The sequence below is a fragment of the Balaenoptera physalus genome (assembly GCF_965194825.1).
Source record: "Balaenoptera physalus genome assembly, chromosome: 12".
Taxonomy (NCBI): Eukaryota; Metazoa; Chordata; class Mammalia; order Artiodactyla; family Balaenopteridae; genus Balaenoptera; species Balaenoptera physalus.
Genome location: NC_138897.1, coordinates 30,564,346 through 30,583,343, shown reverse-complemented (window position 1 = coordinate 30,583,343; position 18,998 = coordinate 30,564,346). Strand labels below are relative to the sequence as shown.

The window sequence follows — 18,998 nt, the reverse complement described above, 5'->3', positions numbered from 1 at the left end:
GTTTGTTTAGTTAAGATAGAAGCAAGGCAGAGATGCACACCTGGATAGAAAGGGTGTGGGTGTCCTCCCTAATGAGGAGGAGCACAGTAAAGAGGCAGTTAAGTCATTTATATAGGGCAGTTCTTTCAGGTCTTTGTCTTCCTTCTGGCCAATCATCTTGTTTTGTCTCCCTGGCTTATTTGTTTCAGTACCTGCCCCCTAGGTGCACACACACCTCTTAGCTAAGATGGATCTCAATGCAAAGGCATCTGGGAGAACCAAGACTCATTATGGCCTGGCATTGTCCACTGATTTTTGACCCCCAAGGAGCTTTTCTGCGCATGCATAGTGTCTCCCTTGCCTCAAGGAAGGCGGGGGGTGGGTTGGGGGGAAGCGGTGTTCTCTTGATCCTTTACTCAAACAAGGTTTTGCTCCTCTTTGTTCTTGCTATGACTGTTGTCTTAAAGTGTCCACAAGAGACAAAGCTTGGCTATTTACCCTGTCTCTGTCATTGCTTCATTTCAGAGAGCAAACAGGAGGCTGATTTTAAATGTCTAACCTGAAGCCCACCTATCTTCTGTCTCAGAAAATGCAAACAGGAGGCTAGTTGTAAGTGTCTGGCCTGAAGCCCACTTTTTCCTGCCCCATGAAATATAAACAGAAGGCCAGTTGTAAATGTCCTAGCTGGAGCCCGTCTACGTCCTGCCTCAAAATTGAATAATGAGAGTGTTTTTTTCATTACCCTGCTTTATTTTTATTATTTTTCTTCATTTCTTTTAACACACACACATTTTTTAAACATAGAACAATAGGTAAATGTCTGAATTATTACATTCTGTAACAAAATTGGTTTTATTCTTTAATTTGATTCAAAAATCTGAAAGTTAGATAACTGCATATGAACAGTAATCTATTTAATTTATATGTAACAAGTTTGGGAGAAATGGAGATAAGGTATGTTAAAATAAAAGATGAGGGTTTCCCTGGTGGCATAGTGGTTAACAACCCACCTATCAATGCAGGGGACATGGGTTCGACCCCTGGTCTGGGAAGATCCCATATGCCACGGAGCAACTAAGCCCAAGTGCTACAACTACTGAGCCTGTGCTCTAGAGCCCATGAGCCACAACTACTGAGCCCACATGCTTAGAACCCATGCTCCACAACAAGAGAAGCCACCACAATAAGAAGCCTGTGCTGCACAACAAAGAGTAGCCCCTACTCGCTGCAACTAGAGAAAGCCCATGCACAGCAACAAACGACTCAACACAGCCAAAAATAAAAATAAGATAAAATAAATAAAAATTTAAAAATAAAAAAATAAAAGATGAAATGAGATTCTGTATTTGAAACATTTGTCACATTAGCTGACACACAGTGTATACTCCTTAAATACTAAAAAACAAATAGAAAGCAAAAGCTTTATTTATATACATTGAGTAAGGCAGAGTCTTCAGATGCCAATCTTTGTGTAGAACTCAATTTTATCCTAAATAAAAATCAAATAAACTCTATAATGTAAGCAGCGCCATGGCAAATTCTTACCATCAATTTTATTAAATTGTATTGCCAAAATTGGGTTGAGACAATAGATAAATATTTTTTGATAGAAAATGTCATGGATTATAGACTGATGCTTACATCTTACAGAAGCTTAAATGCTTAAGGGAAAGCAAACAAAATAGTACATCATGATGGAAAATAGAAAATATTTGAAGTAAGTATAATACAAATATAGCACATCAAAACTTGTAGAGTCTAAATAGCATCATTTAGAAATGTTTTACACTTACACTTATAAGGGAGCAAAATTTGACACCCCAAAATGTATCCTTTTGGCATGAGGATTATTTTAGGCTGATTATTTTTAAGAAACAGGAGACCCAGGAAGTCTTTCTTTTTACCTCCTCCTTAACTACCTAAAATAATTTTGATAAAGGGTTTGGTCCAGCAAGAGCACTACCACCACAGATATCTATAAAAAATATGGGCTAGGTGTGGTAGGGTAATTCAGTGGGGTCTAGAGATCAGACTCTGCTGCTTTGTGTCTTATTGTCTTTGCCTGGCATAGCAAACAATTTGTTTACCAAACACTTGTTTTTTCATCTCCATATGAATCGCCTTCCTCTTCTTTGAAGTCCCAAGCCCCTATCCCTTTCTCCTTCTCTCAGATGGTATATAAACTTCAATTGTCTAACTTGTTCTTGAGTCTCATTTTTCTAATGGTACCCCCATATGCATGTAACTAAATTTAATTTATTCCTGTTAATTTGTCTCTTGTCAATTTAATTCTTAGGCTAGCCATAATCTAGAAAGGGTAGGGGAAAATTTTTTCCTTCTCCAAAATACTAAAAGGTTTATATTTGAGAAAAAAAACACCAACATTTAATAAGCTAAGTATCCAATTTGAGATATTTAAAAGAACAACTGTAAATAAAAGGGATTAAAACAGAGAAAGTAAGAAATAAACTATTGAAATTAAAATGGAGAGTCAACAAAATCAAAAGCAAACTTTTTCTGAAAAGTCTACTGAAATATACATAACTGACCAACCAAATTTACCAAAAATTTAGAACAAATGATAATATGAAATAGTGAAACAGAGTTCTTTAAAAATATACAAAAATATTATAAATTTGAAAATGTAAATTAAGTAGAAAATTTCCTTTCAAATATAACCTATGAAATTTTGGAATAGTAGAAGTGTAAAACAAGTCACAGTCTTATAACCACTAAAGATTTGAATCACTTGTGAAAAATTAATTTATCAGCATCAATATATAAGAGACTCAAAGTAATTTTCAGATGGTTCTACCTCATAATTATGAAGTAATCCCAATATTATATAAACTCTTCCAGAAAATATAGAGACTGCCTTGTATCTCATGTTCTCAAGAATTAGATGCTTGACTAAATAAAATCAGCAGAACAAACTGTGTAACTAAATTTGTAATATTATTATTCTCCCAGGTAGTCTGCAGTGAGAGAATTCCAGGCTGGAACAGGCATTTCATAAAAGAAGGTTGTGCTTCCATGTGCTCCTCAGATTATAACCTGGGCACTAAATCTTCCATCTCTGACTAATACAATCTTGTGTCATTGTCATCCTAAAAGCATTTCAGAAATTGGTTAGCTTTTCCTAACAGAAAAGATGCCAATAAGTAGTGGCTAAAAAGAAGTAAAATGTACATCTAAAGGAACTAGAAAAAGAGGAACAAGTAAGCCCAAATGTAGAAGAAGAAAGGAAATAATAAAGATCAGAGCAGAAATAAATAAGAGACTAAAAAACAATAGAAAATATTAATAAAACTTAGAGAATGTATTTAGAAATATAAACAAAATCAACAAAGCTTTAACCAGATTCATCAAGAAGAAAAGAGAGAGGTCCAAATAATTACAATCAAAAATGAAAAAGAAGTTACAGCTGATACCAAAAAGGATCATAAGAGACTACTACATACAATTATGCAACACACTGGAAAACCTAGAAGAAATAGGTAAAGTCTTAGAAACATAGAATTTTCAAAGACTGAATCATGAAGAAATAGAAAATCTGAATTGACCAATTACTAGTAAGACAATTAAAACGGTAATAAAAACTCTCCCAACAAACAAAAGCTTAGGATCATACAGCTTCACTGGCAAATTCTGAAAAAAAAAAAAAAAAAGAATCTAAAAATGATTTAATACCTATCCTTCTCAAACTCTTCTAAAAAATTGAAGAGAAGGGAAACCTAAACATATTTTATGAAGTCAGCATTACTCTGATACCAAAACCAGACAAGAACATCACTAAAAAATAAACTTACAGGACAATATCACTGATGAACATAGATGCAAAACCCTCAACAAAATATTAGGAAACAGAATCCAAAAACAAATTAAAATAATCATATAACACAATCAAGTCAGATTTATTCCTGGGATGTAAGGATGATTCAACAATATCAAATCAATCAATGTTATACACTATACTAGTAAAAATAAAGGATAAAATTTATATAATCATCTCAATAGATGCAGGAGAAGCATTTGACAAAATTCAACATTCATTTATGATAAAAACTCTCAACAAAGTATAGAGGAAATATACATCAACATAAAAAAGGCCATATGTAACAAACCCACAGCTAACATCATGCTTAGTGGTATAAAGCTGAAAACTTTTCCTCCAAGGTGAGGAACAAGACAAAGATGCCTATTCTTGCCACTTTTATTCAACATAGTGTTGGAAGCTTTAATCACAACAAATAGACAAGAAGAAGAAGTAAAAGACATCCAAATCAAAAACGAAGAAGCAAAACTGTCACTATCTGCAGATGGCATGATACTATATACAGAAAACCCTAAAGACTCTACCAACAAACTGTTAGGACTAATAAATGAACTCAGTAAAGTCTCAGTATACAAAATCAATATACAGAAGTCTGTGGTATTTCTATACACTAATAAGAAACTATCAGACAGAAGAGCAAGCCAAGTGTCCATTGGTGGATGAATTGGTAAAGAAGAGGTGGTATACCCACACTAAGGAATATTACTCAGCTATAAAAAAGAATGAAATTCTGCCATCTGTCACAACATGAATGGACCTTAAAGGTTTTATTCTAAGTGAAGTAAGTCAGATAGAGAAAGAAAAATACTATATAGTATCTCTAATGTGTGGAATCTAAAACAAAAACAAAAACAAAACCACAAAAACTAACAAACTAAATAAAACAAAGACAAACTCATAGATACAGAGAGAAGATTAGTGGTTACCAGAGGGAAAGGGAGTTGGGGGTTGAGCAAAATGGGTAAAGTTGGTCAACTAGGTGATGGTGATGGATGGTAATGAGGCTCGTGGTTGTGATCACCTTGTAGGATATACAAATGTCACATTATAATTATGTAAACCTGAAACTAATATAATTTTTTAAATGCTTATTACAGGATTCTTGCCTTTGATAATTTTACAATATAATGGGAAAATCAAGCTTAACAAACTTGAAATATTAAACTCTCATATGTTTGACATATAACTCAGACCTGATGTATTACTGATTTCTGCTTTCTTAAAAACATGTCATGAAAAAATTTTAAGTTGCTTGAATAGGCCCATTTGTCATGTTAGTGTCTAGAAACAAAGAAAAATTTAATATAGTTTATTTCTCATTAAAGAAGAAATATTTAAAATCTTATTTTTGCATTGATAATAAAGGCTAAAATTTAAAAATGGTTAGGCTGTTGTTTGGCTTGTTGTAGGCAAAAGCAAACACATTAAAAAAAAGGCAAGATAACAAAGGAAAGTTTCAATATTCTTTAAAATTTCAAATAAGTTTGGAGGGAATGTATGTACTTCCATTTCCATCAGCCATGACTTTATTTCACTGTAGGTTGATATATGTTTTAATTGATTTGTGATATGAACAACTTCTGTATCTTTGTAAACAACATCTATGTCTTAAATTTACAAAATGAGTCACATAAATAAATATTTTGTGTCCAAACAAGCAATATTATATTTCATGATACTGTGTGTAGAATGGGTGTCTTTTTTGGTTTGAGTCAGCTCAGCTAAAGGGAATGGTCCAGATAACCTCCCTCTCATGTCAGCTGGCAGGCTGGTTGAGCTGCAGAACCTCAGCTGGGTTTGCTTATCTCTGCTCTACATAATCTCTTGTCTTGCAGGAAGCTTGCTCTGCTTTGACACATGGTAGTCTCTAGGTTCCAAAAAACAGAAAAAGACTGATAAAGACCTCTTGCACAAAAATTTTCAACTCTTATTGGCCAAAACAACTTGCAAATCCACTCCAGACTCAGTGTGGGAGGGCACTACCAAAGGGCACTGGTAGGGGGAGAATAATTTATGTAAAATATTTATAGCAGTAGCAAAATAGATAATATTATTGATTTAAGATTTTTAGTAGGGCTGGTGTACTGAAGAAAAATTCAATCTCCAGCCAAGAGTGTTCTGTACATAGTCAATGTTGGGCATGTTGATCTTATACCATCTATTTCTATTTAATTCAATCAGTTCACTAATAGTCTCTATGTGCTCTGATACATACAAGAAAAGGTTAAATGTGTTTATGGTACTCGCTGTACCTGAAATTCAGTTGGGAGAAGACACCACCATTTGAAAAATTAAAAAAAAACTCATAAGTCATTCATTGTGCATCCAGCTTAAAGGAAGAGACCACAGATTCAACAAAAACTCATAGGAAGGGAAGCAGTCTTAGGCACTAAGGTGAAGGGACAGAAAATGCTTGTTTAAAGAGGTGGCACTTGAGCCTGGAAGAATAAGTAGAATTTTTCTAGAGAAGCAAGAAATCAAAGGCTTGCCTGGTGAAAGGATCAAAAAAGTAAAAGTTGTGAAAGTGGGAATGAGCTTGTAATGAGCTGGGGATTTTTAGTAAACTGCTCTGACATACAATGAAGAGGTGAGTGGGAGCACAACTGGTTTGTGTTGGGTTATAGAAGACCAGGCTCTCTAGTGTCTGGGGATATCAGCTACACTAGAATTGATGCTATAGGTCAGAACCTAACCACTGCTCCTCTTCCTTAGGTTTTTGTTTAACTATTTTAACCAAGGCATCAAGGAACTAAGAAGCTTGAAGATGTAGGTAGTAACAGAGTTGCTTAAAAGAGTTTACTTCTAATTAGGTGACGCTTAGCAGAATCTAAGCTACATGAATTCTTTGCCACATCTCACAGATTGCTAGATTGTGAGATGATGTATGCAAAACAGATGTTTTACACAAATCATGCTCTATTTTGCTATAAGACTTCTGCTCCCACATTCTGTGCAGGGATACCGCTCTGTGAAACTTCTCCTGTTTATTGGCTGCTGTTTGGAGAGATGTCCATCTTAGGGCCAATGAGGTATACCTGCAAGGTCATATCAAGGAGAATAAAATGTGATGCTTACTCTACAGGGTCCCTTATTTAGAACTATGGTTTGTGAAGTTGACACTTAAAATGTACTCAGGTGTGACAGCAGACAAAACCGTAGGACATGCTCACAACAAAAGTCATTATGGAAGATAATGTCAAAGTTGAGGAGATGATAACCACCTTAAAATGTAGTAAATAGTGCAAAGAAGGTGAGTAATGAAAATGTGCCTTTAGACTTGATAATTAGGAAAGCAGCATGAATTTGTGATAACACAGTTTATGATTGTCATGGAGGATTGTATGTAATAGTGAGGATTTGAATGAAGTATATAAAGTGATTAGTGTTTCCTCATAAAGAGGTGAGAACATTTTTGATTGGGGAATAGTGTAAGCAAAAATCCTGAGAAGCGATTAAAAAGACTGAAGAGATGGAGAAGATAAAAGAGATGGTAGAGGAGGAAATAAATTCAAACCTTTAATCAAGTTAGTTAATATTAATAAGTCTTTAGTGAAGAACTAAAATATTTGAATATCAAGACAGATCATAATTAAGAAAGTATGATTTTTTTTTTCTTAAAAAAGTATGGAATTAGTCAGAATGTCCAACTAAGCAGGATAAATATCTATAAAATGTTACTTTCTGTTAGAGGCATTTTCTTTCACATCACTGCCCTCTTATGTTCTGATTTTAGTTGAATGAATATTTAGAGATAAATGTCATTTACAATTATTCTAGCCTGCTCTTTCGGCCGCGCTCAGAAGCAGACCACCGCGATGGGCCGCGTGATCCTTGGGCAGAGAAAGGGTGCCGGCCGGCTCCGTGTTCCACGTGCGTGTGAATCGCCGAAAGGACGTCACGCGTCTGCACGCTGTGGACTTTGCCAAGCGACACAGCTACATCAAGGGCATCTTGAAGGACATCATCCATGACCCGGTCTGCTGCGTGCCCCTTGCCAAGGTGGTCTTCTAGGATCCGTACCGTTTTAAGAAGCGGATGGAGCTGTTCATTGCCGCCGAGGGCATCCACACTGGCCAGTCGTGTATTACGGCAAGAACGCCCAGCTCAACATCGGCAATGTGCTGCCAGTGGGCACCATGCCCAAGGGCACCATCGTGTGTTGTCTGGAGGAGAAGCCTGGTGACTGGGGCACGCTGGCCAGAGCCTCTGGGAACTATGCGATTGTCATCTCCCACAACCCTGAGACAAAGAAGACCAGAGTGAAACTGCCCTTGGGCTCCAAGAAGGTCATCTCCTCCATCAACAGAGCTGTTGTCATTGTGGTGGCTGGAGGTGGCTGCATTGACAAGCCCATTCTGAAGGCCGGCCGTGCCTGCCACAAGTATAAGGCAAAGAGGAATTGTTGGCCATGCGTGTGGGGTGTGGCCATGAACCCTGTTGAGCATCCCTTCAGAGGTGGCAACAACCAGCACATTGGCAAACCCTCTACCATCCGCAGAGATGCCCCTGCTGGCCGGAAAGTGGGTCTTATTGTTGCCTGCTGGACTGGGTATCTCCGGGGAACCAAGACTGTGCAGGACAAAGAGAATTAGGGCTGGGGGCTCAATAAAGTTTGTCTTTTTCACACACACACACACAAATTATTCTAGCCTGTTTTTACTTGTTCCTATGCAGCTTTTGTAAGGAACACCTTAAATTATTCCATTTGAAACTGTCAAACTTTCAGTCATGGAAACAATTTGAAATCCTAGAATTTGATGATATCATCCCATCAATCCCTCTGTCTTCTCAGAAGAACACAATTTAACCTGCCCAGAGTAACAAGGCTCTAAACAATATTCTGAGATATTCTTATTTCCCCATCTCTAAAGCTAACAAACAACGCTTTATTGTTCACATAATCTGGAATTGCAGTTTTTTCTTGTTTTACTAAAGCCATTCAACCATCTCAGTTTATTCTTAGCCTCCTCTATAGAAGAAAAAAGTTATTTGGACAATAATTTAGTGGCCTTTTTCCTCCTTTTCTAGTCCACAGGCATTCAAAATAACTGAATTTGTAAAAGTTTGCAACCAAGATGAAGAGGAAAGTTGGTATTTTTTTATCTTCTTTTGTATTTTGCCATTTACTCACAGAATGAATTATTGGACTTAAATTGTCTTCCCCTTTTCCACCTATCATTCAGATCTCGGTTTTTTTTAAAACATCTTTATTGGAATATAATTTCTTTAAAATGGTGTGTTAGCTTCTGCTGTATAACAAAGTGAAATAGCTATACAGATACATATATCCCTCTATCTCCTCCCTCTTACTTCTCCCTCCCACACTCCCTATCCCACCCTTCTAGGTGGACACAAAGCAACGAGCTGATTTCCCTGTGCTATGCGGCTGCTTCCCATTAGCTATTTATTTTATATTTGGTAGTGTATATATGTCCATGCCACTCTCTCACTTCGTCCCAACTTACCCTTCCCCCTCCCCGTGTCCTCAAGTCTATTCTCTACATCTGCATTTTATTCCTATCCTGCCCCTAGGTTCTTCAGAACCATTTTTTTTTAAGATTCCATATATATGTGTTAGCATACATATTTGTTTTTCTCTTTCTGACTTAATTCACTCTGTATGACAGTCTCTAGGTCCATCCACATCGCTACAAATAACTCAATTTCGTTTCTTTTTATGGCTGAGTAATGTTCCATTGTATATATGTGCCACATCTTCTTTATCCATTCATCTGTTGATGGACACTTAGGTTGCTTCCATGTCCTGTCTATTGTAAGTAGTGCTGCAATGAACATTGTGGTACATGACTCTTTTTGAATTATGGTTTTCTCAGGGTATATGCCCAGTAGTGGGATTTCTGGGTCGTATGATAGTTCTATTTTTAGTTTTTTAAGGAACCTCCATACTATTCTCCATAGTGGCTGTACCAATTTACATTCCCACCAACAGTGCAAGAAGGTTCCCTTTTCTCCACACCCTCTCCAGCATTTACTGTTTGTAGATTTTTTGATGACGGCCATTGTGACTAGTGTTAGGTGATACCTCATTGTAGTTTTGATTTGCATTTCTCTAATGATTAGTGATGTTGAGAGTCTTTTCATGTGTTAGTTGACAATCTGTATATCTTCTTTGGAGAAATGTCTATTTAGGTCTTCTGCCCATTTTTGGATTGGGTTTTTTGTTTTATTGATATTGAGCTGCATGAGCTTCTGCAAATTCAATTTTAATCCACCTTGTAGTGTGACTTCAAAAAATGTTAAATAAATTTATATAAATTTAGTTTAGATTAGAGTAAGTGTAAAAGTGACTAGAATAAGTGATAAAAATAGTGTTACTTTTCTCTACATATAAGTATTAAATTCAATTACTGGTATTCCTGTGGCCAGGGTGGGTCTGATATCAACAGTGGTGGGCTTTGTGGATGCATGGATAGAGGCAGGGCTGGTGTCTGCACTCCCACGGTGGACCCAGGTGTGCAACCACTGTGGGTCCAGTGCCAGTCTTTGGAAGATTTGTGATGGTAGTTTTGTGAACACAGTGCCTGAGGGAAATCCAGAGAACTGCCAGTGTTCCCACAGCTGAGGTGGGGTTGAGGGCAGTGCCAACAACAATGTATTTTGTAAGCATGCACATTGGGTGACAGGTGATCTCAGAGACTGCACTTCTTGGTGGACAGCCCCTGAAGAGGAATACTCAGTGCCTCTTTTCCCAGCAGGATTGCTCCAGTTCTGCTACTTCACACAGCTGTATAGAACCGGATTTGGGGGTTTCTATTCCATAAATTGGTGAGCAGAACTTGCTCCCAACAAGGCTGTTACAGCCACAGAAGCAAAGAGGAGGCCCTGCCCAACATCTAGTGCAAGCTCTGGTCACCACATCACCAATAACACCCCAGTCAAGGGAAAAACAGTCAACACAACCTGAGGAAAGATGTGGTAGGCATCCATACAAAAACAGCCTCTCCTACCAAAATAGACTCATGCAGCCTACACAGCAACATTTCAACATAAAAAGAACCATTCAAGACAACAATAGATAACTGTTTCTCCTAAATTCATAGAGTCAGAGAAGTATAAGTGAAATGAAGAAGCAGAGGAACCCCTCCCAATGAAAATAACAAGAGAATTCCCCTGAAAGGACAAACAATGAAAGAGACTTCTCTATTCTACTAGAACCTGAGTTCAGAAAGGAAGTAATAAAAGTGCTGAAGGAAAGGCTATTGATAGAAATGCAGATCACTGTAACAAGGAACTAGAAACTAAAAAAATGAGCCAACAAGATTACGTCAACTCAATTGATGAGATAAACACTGAGCTAAAGGCAATAAACAACACACTAAGTAATGTAAAAGAATGAATAAGTGATCTGGAAGATAGAATAATAGAAATCACCCATCAGAACAGCAGACAAAAAGACAAATAAAAGAAAGCAATATATAAGACCTATAGGATAATCTAAAGCATGCCAATCTAAACATAATAGGGATCCCAGAAAGAGAAGAAAGAGAAAATGGGATTAAAAATGTATTTGAAGAAATTATAGCGGAAAACTTCTCAAACTTATAGAAGGAAACAGATATCCAGGTACAGGAAGCACAGAGGGTGCCAAACAAGATGAACCCAAACAGACTTACATTAAGACACATTATAATTAAAATGGCAAAAGTTAAAGAGAGGATTTTAAAGACAGCAAGAGGGAAAAAAAATGTTAGTTACAAGGGAACCACCAAAAGGCTATCAGCTAATTACTCTACAGATATGTTGCAGGCCAGAAGGGAGTCGTGAAATATATTCAATGTTCTGAAAGGGAAGAATCTGCAACCTAAGATTCTCTACCCAGCAAGATTACCATTTAAAATAGAAAAAGAGATAAAGATTTTCTCAGATAAGAAAAACTAAAAGAATACAGCAATGCTAAACCTAACCTAAAAGAAATATTGAAAGGTCTTCTTTAAATAGAAAAGAAATAAGAATCTATAGGAAAGAGAAAACCATAATAGGAAAAACAAATATATCAAAGGATTGAAGATCACTTGAATAAGCCTGTATATAGATTTAAAAAATCAAAAATAAATTGTGGAATAGATTATAAGTAGAAAGGATAAACATGAAGATGTAAAAGAAGACATCAAAATCATAAAATGTGGGGGTGGGGTGAAAGAAAATGTAGATTTTTTTTCAGAATGTGCTTGAACTTATATGACTATCAGCCTAAAGCAAGTAGATATAGAATTGGCTAACATACTTGAAAACCAGGGTAATCACAAATCAAAATCTTACTAGATTCCCCAAAACCAAACAAAAGAGAACTCAAGCATAATACAAAAGGAAACCATCAAACCACAAAAGAAAAACAAAAAGAAAAAGAGGGGGGCTTCCCTGGTGGCGCAGTGGTTGAGAATCTGCCTGCCAATGCAGGGGACACGGGTTCGAGCACTGGTCTGGGAAGATCCCACATGCCACGGAGCAGCTAGGCCCGTGAGCCACAATTACTGAGCCTGCGCGTCTGGAGCCTGTGTTCCGCAACAAGAGAGGCCGCGATAATGAGAGGCCCACGCACTGCGATGAAGAGTGGTCCCCACTTGCCGCAACTGGAAAGAGCCCTCGCACAGAAACGAAGACCCAACACAGCCATAAATAAATAAATAAATAAAATTAAATAAAATTAAAAAAAAAAAAGAAAAAGAGGTCTGTCACTGAACTGTCCTGGAGCCCGAGGGGAGGGTGACCTGACTGAGGCTGCCGGCTGTGGAGGGGCCCCACCAGCTGAAGCCATGACAGTCCTTGGGACCGTGGGTCAGTTCTTTCAACAAGTAACTTAAAGACAAAATGGAAAAACAAGGAGGTTTGTGCCTGAGGTCATGTTGATGTGAAACAAGGGATGGCCACCTAGTGCTAGAGTGAGTACAACTTGGAGGAGCTTCAATATGGCGGAAGAGTAAGATGCGGAGATCACCTTCTTCCCCACAAATACATCAGAAATACATCTACATGTGGAACAACTCCTACAGATCACCTACAGAACACTGGCAAAAGACCTCAGACCTCCCAAAAGGCAAGAAACTCCCCACATACATGTGTAGGATAAAAGAAAAAAGAAAAAACAGAGACAAAGAATAGGGACAGGACCTGCACCAGTGGGAGGGAGCTGTGAAGGAGGAAATGTTTCCACATGCTAAGAAGCCCCTTCGCAGGCGGAGACGGCTGGAGGCAGAGAGAGGGGAGTTTCAGAGCCACAGAGGAGAGCACAGCAACAGGGGTGCAGAGGGCAAAGCAGGGAGAATCCCACACAGAGGATCAGTGCCGACCAGCACTCAGCAGCCCGAGAGGCTTGTCCGCTCACCTGCCAGGACGGGTGGGGGCTGGGGGCGGAGGCTCGGGTTTCAGAGGTTGTATCCCAGGGAGAGGACTGGGGTTGGCTGCATGAACACAGCCTGAAGGGGGCTAGTGCACCACAGCTAGCCAGGAGAAGGCCCAGAAAATGGTGTGGAGCTGCCGAAGACACAAGAGACTTTTTCTTGCCTCTTTGTTTCCTGGTGCGTGAGGGGAGGAGATTAAGAGTGCCTCTTAAATGAGCTCCAGAGATGGGTACGAGCCGCGGCTATCAGCGTGGACCCCAGAGACGGGCATCGGATGCTAAGGCTGCTGCTGCAGCCACCAAGCAGCCTGTGTGGAATCACAGGTCAATATCCACACCTACCCTCCCTGGAGCCTGTGCAACCCACCACTGCCAGGTTCCCGTGATCCAGGGACAATTTCCCCGGGAGAACGCATGGCATACCTCAGGCTGGTGCAAGGTCATGCCAGCCTCTGCCACGGCAGGCACGCCCCACATCTGTACCCCTCCCTCCCCCTGTCCTGAGTGAGCCAGAGCCCCCAAATTAGCTGCTCCTTTAACCCCGTCCTGTCTGAGCAAAGAACAGATGCCTTCAGGGGACCTACACACAGAAGCGGGTACAAATCCAAAGCTGAACCCCAGGAACTGTGCAAACAAAAAAGAGAAAGGGAAATTTCTCCAAGCAGCCTCAGGGGCAGTGGATTAAATCTCTATAATCAACTTGATGTACCCTGCATCTGTGGAATACCTGAATAGACAACAAATCATCCCAGATTGAGGAGGTGGAATTTGGGAGCAACGTAATATATATATATTCCTCTTTTTCTCTTTTTGTGAGTGTGTATGTGTATGCTTCTGTGTGTGATTTTGTCTGTATAGCTTTGCTTTTACCATTTGTCCTAGGGTTCTCTCTGTCTGGTTTTTTATTTTATTATTACTTAAATTTCTTTTTCTTAATAATTATGTTTTATTTTTTATTTTAATAATGTTATTTTATTTTAATTTTTATTTCATTTTATTTTATTTTTTTATTTTATTTTATCTTCTTCTTTCTTTCTTTTTCCCCATTTTATTCCGAGCTGTGTGGAAGACAGGCTCTTGGTGCTCCAGCCAGGCTCAGGGCTATGCCACTGAGGTGGGAGAGGCAAGTTCAGAACACAGGTCCACAAGAGACCTCCCAACTCCACGTTATATCAAATGGCAAAACTCTCCCAGAGATCTCCATCTCAATGCCAAGACCCATCTCCACTCAATGACAAGCAAGCTACAGTGCAGCACACCCTATGCCAAACAGTTGGCAAGACAGGAACACAACCCCATCCATTAGCACAGAGGCTGCCTAAAACCATAATAAGGCCACAGACACCCCAATACACACCACCAGACATGGACCTGCCCACCAGAAAGACAAGAGCCAGCCTCATCCACCAGAACACAGGCACTAGTCCCCTCCACCAGGAAGCCTACACAACCCACTGAACCAAACAGCCACTGGGGACAGACACTGAAAACAACGGGAACTGCAAACCTGAAGCCTGTGAAAAGGAGACCCCAAACACAGCAAGTTAAGCAAAATGAGAAGACAGAGAAACACACAGCAGATGAAGGAGCAAGGTAAAAACCCATCAGACCTAACAAAAGAAGAGGAAATAGGCAGTCTACCTGAAAAAGAATTCAGAATAATGATAGTAAAGATGATCCAAAACCTTGGAAATAGAATGGAGAAAATACAAGAAACATTTAACAAGGACAGAGAAGAACTAAACAGCAAACAAACAGTGATGAACAACACAATAAATGAAATTAAAAATTCTCTAGAAGGGATCAATAGCAGAATAACTGAGGCAGAAAGACGGATAAGAGACCTGGAAGATAAAATAGTGGAAATAACTACTGCAGAGCAGAATAAAGGAAAAATAGTGAAAAGAATTGAGAACAGTCTCAGAGACCTCTGGGACAACATTAAATGCACCAACATTTGAATTATAGGGGTCCCAGAAGAAGAAGAGAAAAAGAAAACGACTGAGAAAGTATTTGAAGAGATTATAGTTGAAAACTTCCCTAATATGGAAAAGGAAATAGTTAATGAAGCCCAGGAAGCACAGAGAGTCCCATAGAGGATAAATCCAAGGAGAAACATGCCAAGACACATATTAATCAAACTATCAAAAATTAAATACAAAGAAGAAATATTAACAGCAGCAAGGGAAAAAAAAAAAAAAAAAAAAAAAAACAAGTAACACATAAGGGAATCCCCATAAGGTTAACAGCTGATCTTTCAGTAGAAACTCTGCAAGCTAGAAGGGACTGGCAGTACATATTTAAAGTGATGAAAGAGAAAAACCTACAACCAAGATTGCTCTACCCAGAAAGGATCTCATTCAGATTGGATGGAGAAATTAAAAGCTTTACAGACAAGCAAAAGCTAAGAGAATTCAGCACTACCAAACCAATTTTACAACAAATGCTAAAGGAATTTCTCTGGGCAGAAAACACAAGAGAAGGAAACGACCTACAATATTAAACCAAAAACAATTAAGAAAATGGTATTAGGAACATACATACCGATAATTACATTAAATGTAAATGGATTAATTGCTCCAACCAAAAGACACAGACTGGTTGAATGGATACAAAAATACGACCCGTATATATGTGGTCTACAAGGGAACCACTTCAGACCCAGGGACACATACAGACTGTAAGTGAGGGGATGGAAAAAGATATTCCATGTAAATGGAAATCAAAAGAAAGCTGGAGTAGCAATTCTCATATCAGACAAAATAGACTTTAAAACAAAGAATATTACAGGAGACAAAGAAGGACATTACATAATGATCAAGTGATCAATCCAAGAAGAAGATTTAACAATTGTAAATATTTATGCACCCAACATAGGAGCACCTCAATACATAAGGCAAATACTAAGAGCCATAAAAGGGGAAATTGACAGTAACACAATCATAGTAGGGGACATTTACACCCCACTTTCACCAATGGACAGATCATCCAAAATGAAAATAAATAAGGAAGCACAAGCTTTAAATGATGCAATAAACAAGATGAACCTAACTGATATTTATAGGACATTCCACCCAAAAACAACAGAATACACATACTTCTCAAGTGCTCATGGAACATTCTCCAACATAGATCATATCTTGGGTCACAAATCAAGCAATGGTAAATTTAAGAAAATTGACATCATATAAAGTATCTTTTCCGACTATAATGCTATGAGACTAGATATCAATTACAGGAAAAAAAACTGTAAGAAATACAAACACAGGGAGGCTAAACAACACACTACTTAATAAACAAGAGATCCCTGAAGAAATCAAAGAGGAAATCAAAAAATACCTAGAAACAAGAGAAAATGAAAGCACAAAGACCCAGAACCTATGGGATGCAGCAAAATAATTTCTAAGAGGGAAGTTTATAATTATACAAGCCTACCTTAAGAAAGAAGAAACATCTCACATGAACAACCTAACCTTACACCTAAAGCAATTAGAGAAAGAAGAACAAAAAAAACCCTAAGTTAGCAGAAGGAAAGAAATCATAAAGATCAGATCAGAAATAAATGAAAAAGAAATGAAGGAAATGATAGCAAAGATCAGTTCTTTGATCTAATGCCGGTTCTTTGAGAAGGTAAACAAAATTGATAAAACGTTAGCCAGACTTATCAAGAAAAAAAGGGAGAAGACTCAAATCAATAGAAATAGAAATGAAAAAGGAGAAGTAACAACTGACACTGCAGAAATACAAAGGATCATGAGACATTACTACAAGCAACTCTATGCCAATAAAATGAACAACCTGGAAGAAATGGACTAATTCTTAGAAATGCACAACCTCCGAGACTGAACTAGGAAGAAATAGAAAATATGAAAAGACAAATCACAAGCACTGAAATTGAAACTGTGATTAAAAATCTTCCAACAAACAAAAGTCCAGGAGCAGATGCCTTCAAGGGCAAATTCTATCAAACATTTAGAGAAGAGCTAAGACCTATCCTTATCAAACTCTTCCAAAATATAGCAGCGGGAGGAACACTCCCAAACTCATTCTAAGGGACCACCATCACTTGATACCAAAACCATACAAAGATGACACAAAGAAGGAAAATTACAGGCCAATATCACTGATGAACATAGGTGCAAAAATCCTCAATAATATACTAGCAAACAGAATCGAACAGCACATTAAAAGGATCATACATTATGATCAAGTGGGGTTTATCCCAGGAATGCAAGGATTCTTCAGTATATGCAAATCAATCAATGTGATACACCATGTTAACATATTGCAGGAGAAAAACCATATGATCATCTCAATAGATCCAGAGAAAGCTTTTGACAAAATTCAACACCCATTTATGATAAAAACCCTCCAGAAAGTAGGCATAGAGTGAACTTTCCTCAACATAATAGAGGCCATATATGACAAACCCACAGCCAACATCATCCTCAATGGTGAAAAACTGAAACCATTTCCACTAAGATCAGGAACAAGACAAGGTTGCCCACTCTCACCACTATTATTCAACATAGTTTTGGAAGTCTTAGCCAACACAATCACAGAAGAAAAAGAAATAAAAGGAATCCAAATTGGAAAAGAAGAAGTAAAGCTGTCACTGTCTGCAGATGACATGATACTATACACAGAGCATCCTAAAGATGCTACCAGAAAACTACTAGAGCTAATCAATGAATTTGGTAAAGTAGCAGGATACAAAATTAATGCACAGAAATCTCTTGCATTCCTATACACCAATGATGAAAAATCTGAAAGTGAAATTAAGAAAACAGTCCCATTTACCATTGCAACAAGAAGAAAAAAATATCTAGGAATAAACCTACCTAAGGAGGCAAAACACCTGTATGGAGAAAACTATAAGACACTAATGAAAGAAATTAGAGATTTACAAATAGAAGGAGAGATATACCATGTTCTTGGATTGGAAGAATCAACATTGTGTAAATGACTCTACTACCCAAAGCAATCTACAGATTCAGCGCAATCCCTATCAGACTACCACTGACATTTTTCACGGAACTGGAACAAAAAATTTCACAATTTGTATGGAAACACAGCAAACCCTGGATAGCCAAAGCAATCTTGAGAAAGAAAAACGGAGCTGAAGGAATCAGGGTCCCTGACTTCAGAGTATACTACAAAGTGACAGTAATCAAGACAATATGGTACTGGAACAAAAACAGAAATATCAATCAGTGGAACAGGATACAAAGCCCAGAGATAAACCCATGCACATATGGTCACCTTATCTTTGAAAAAGGAGGTAAAATATACAGTGGAGAAAATAGAGCCTCTACAATAAGTGGTGCTTGGAAAACTGGACAGCTACATGTAAAAGAATGAAATTAGAATACTCCCTAACACCAAACACAAAAATAAACTCAAAATGGATTAAAGACCTAAATGTAAGTTCAGACACCATCAAACTCTTAGAGGAAAACATAGGCAGAACACTCTATGACATAAATCACAGCAAGATCCTTTCTGACCCACCACCCAGAGTAATGGAAATAAAAACAAAAATAAACAAATGGGACCTAATGAAACTTAAAAGCTTTTGCACAGCAAAGGAGACCATGAACAAGACAAAAAGACAACCCTCAGAATGGGAGAAAACATTTGCAAATGAAGCAACTAACAAAGGATTTATTTCCAAAACATACAAGCAACACATGCAGCTCAATATCAAAAAAACAAAAAACCCAATCCAAAAATGGGCAGAAGACATAAATAGAAATTTCTCTAAAGAAGATATACAGATTGCCAACAAACACATGAAAGAATGCTCAACATCATTAATCATTAGAG

At 37.9% G+C, this 18,998-nt stretch overlaps 1 pseudogene across 1 annotated transcript; it reads left to right on the top strand.

The window, feature by feature from the left end:
• Positions 1–7,614: 7,614 nt before the first annotated feature.
• On the top strand, positions 7,615–8,440 carry LOC309640120 (large ribosomal subunit protein uL2 pseudogene; annotated as a pseudogene). Its single transcript has one exon. The product of its transcript is annotated as a large ribosomal subunit protein uL2 pseudogene (transcript).
• The last annotated feature ends 10,558 nt before the right edge of the window (positions 8,441–18,998 follow it).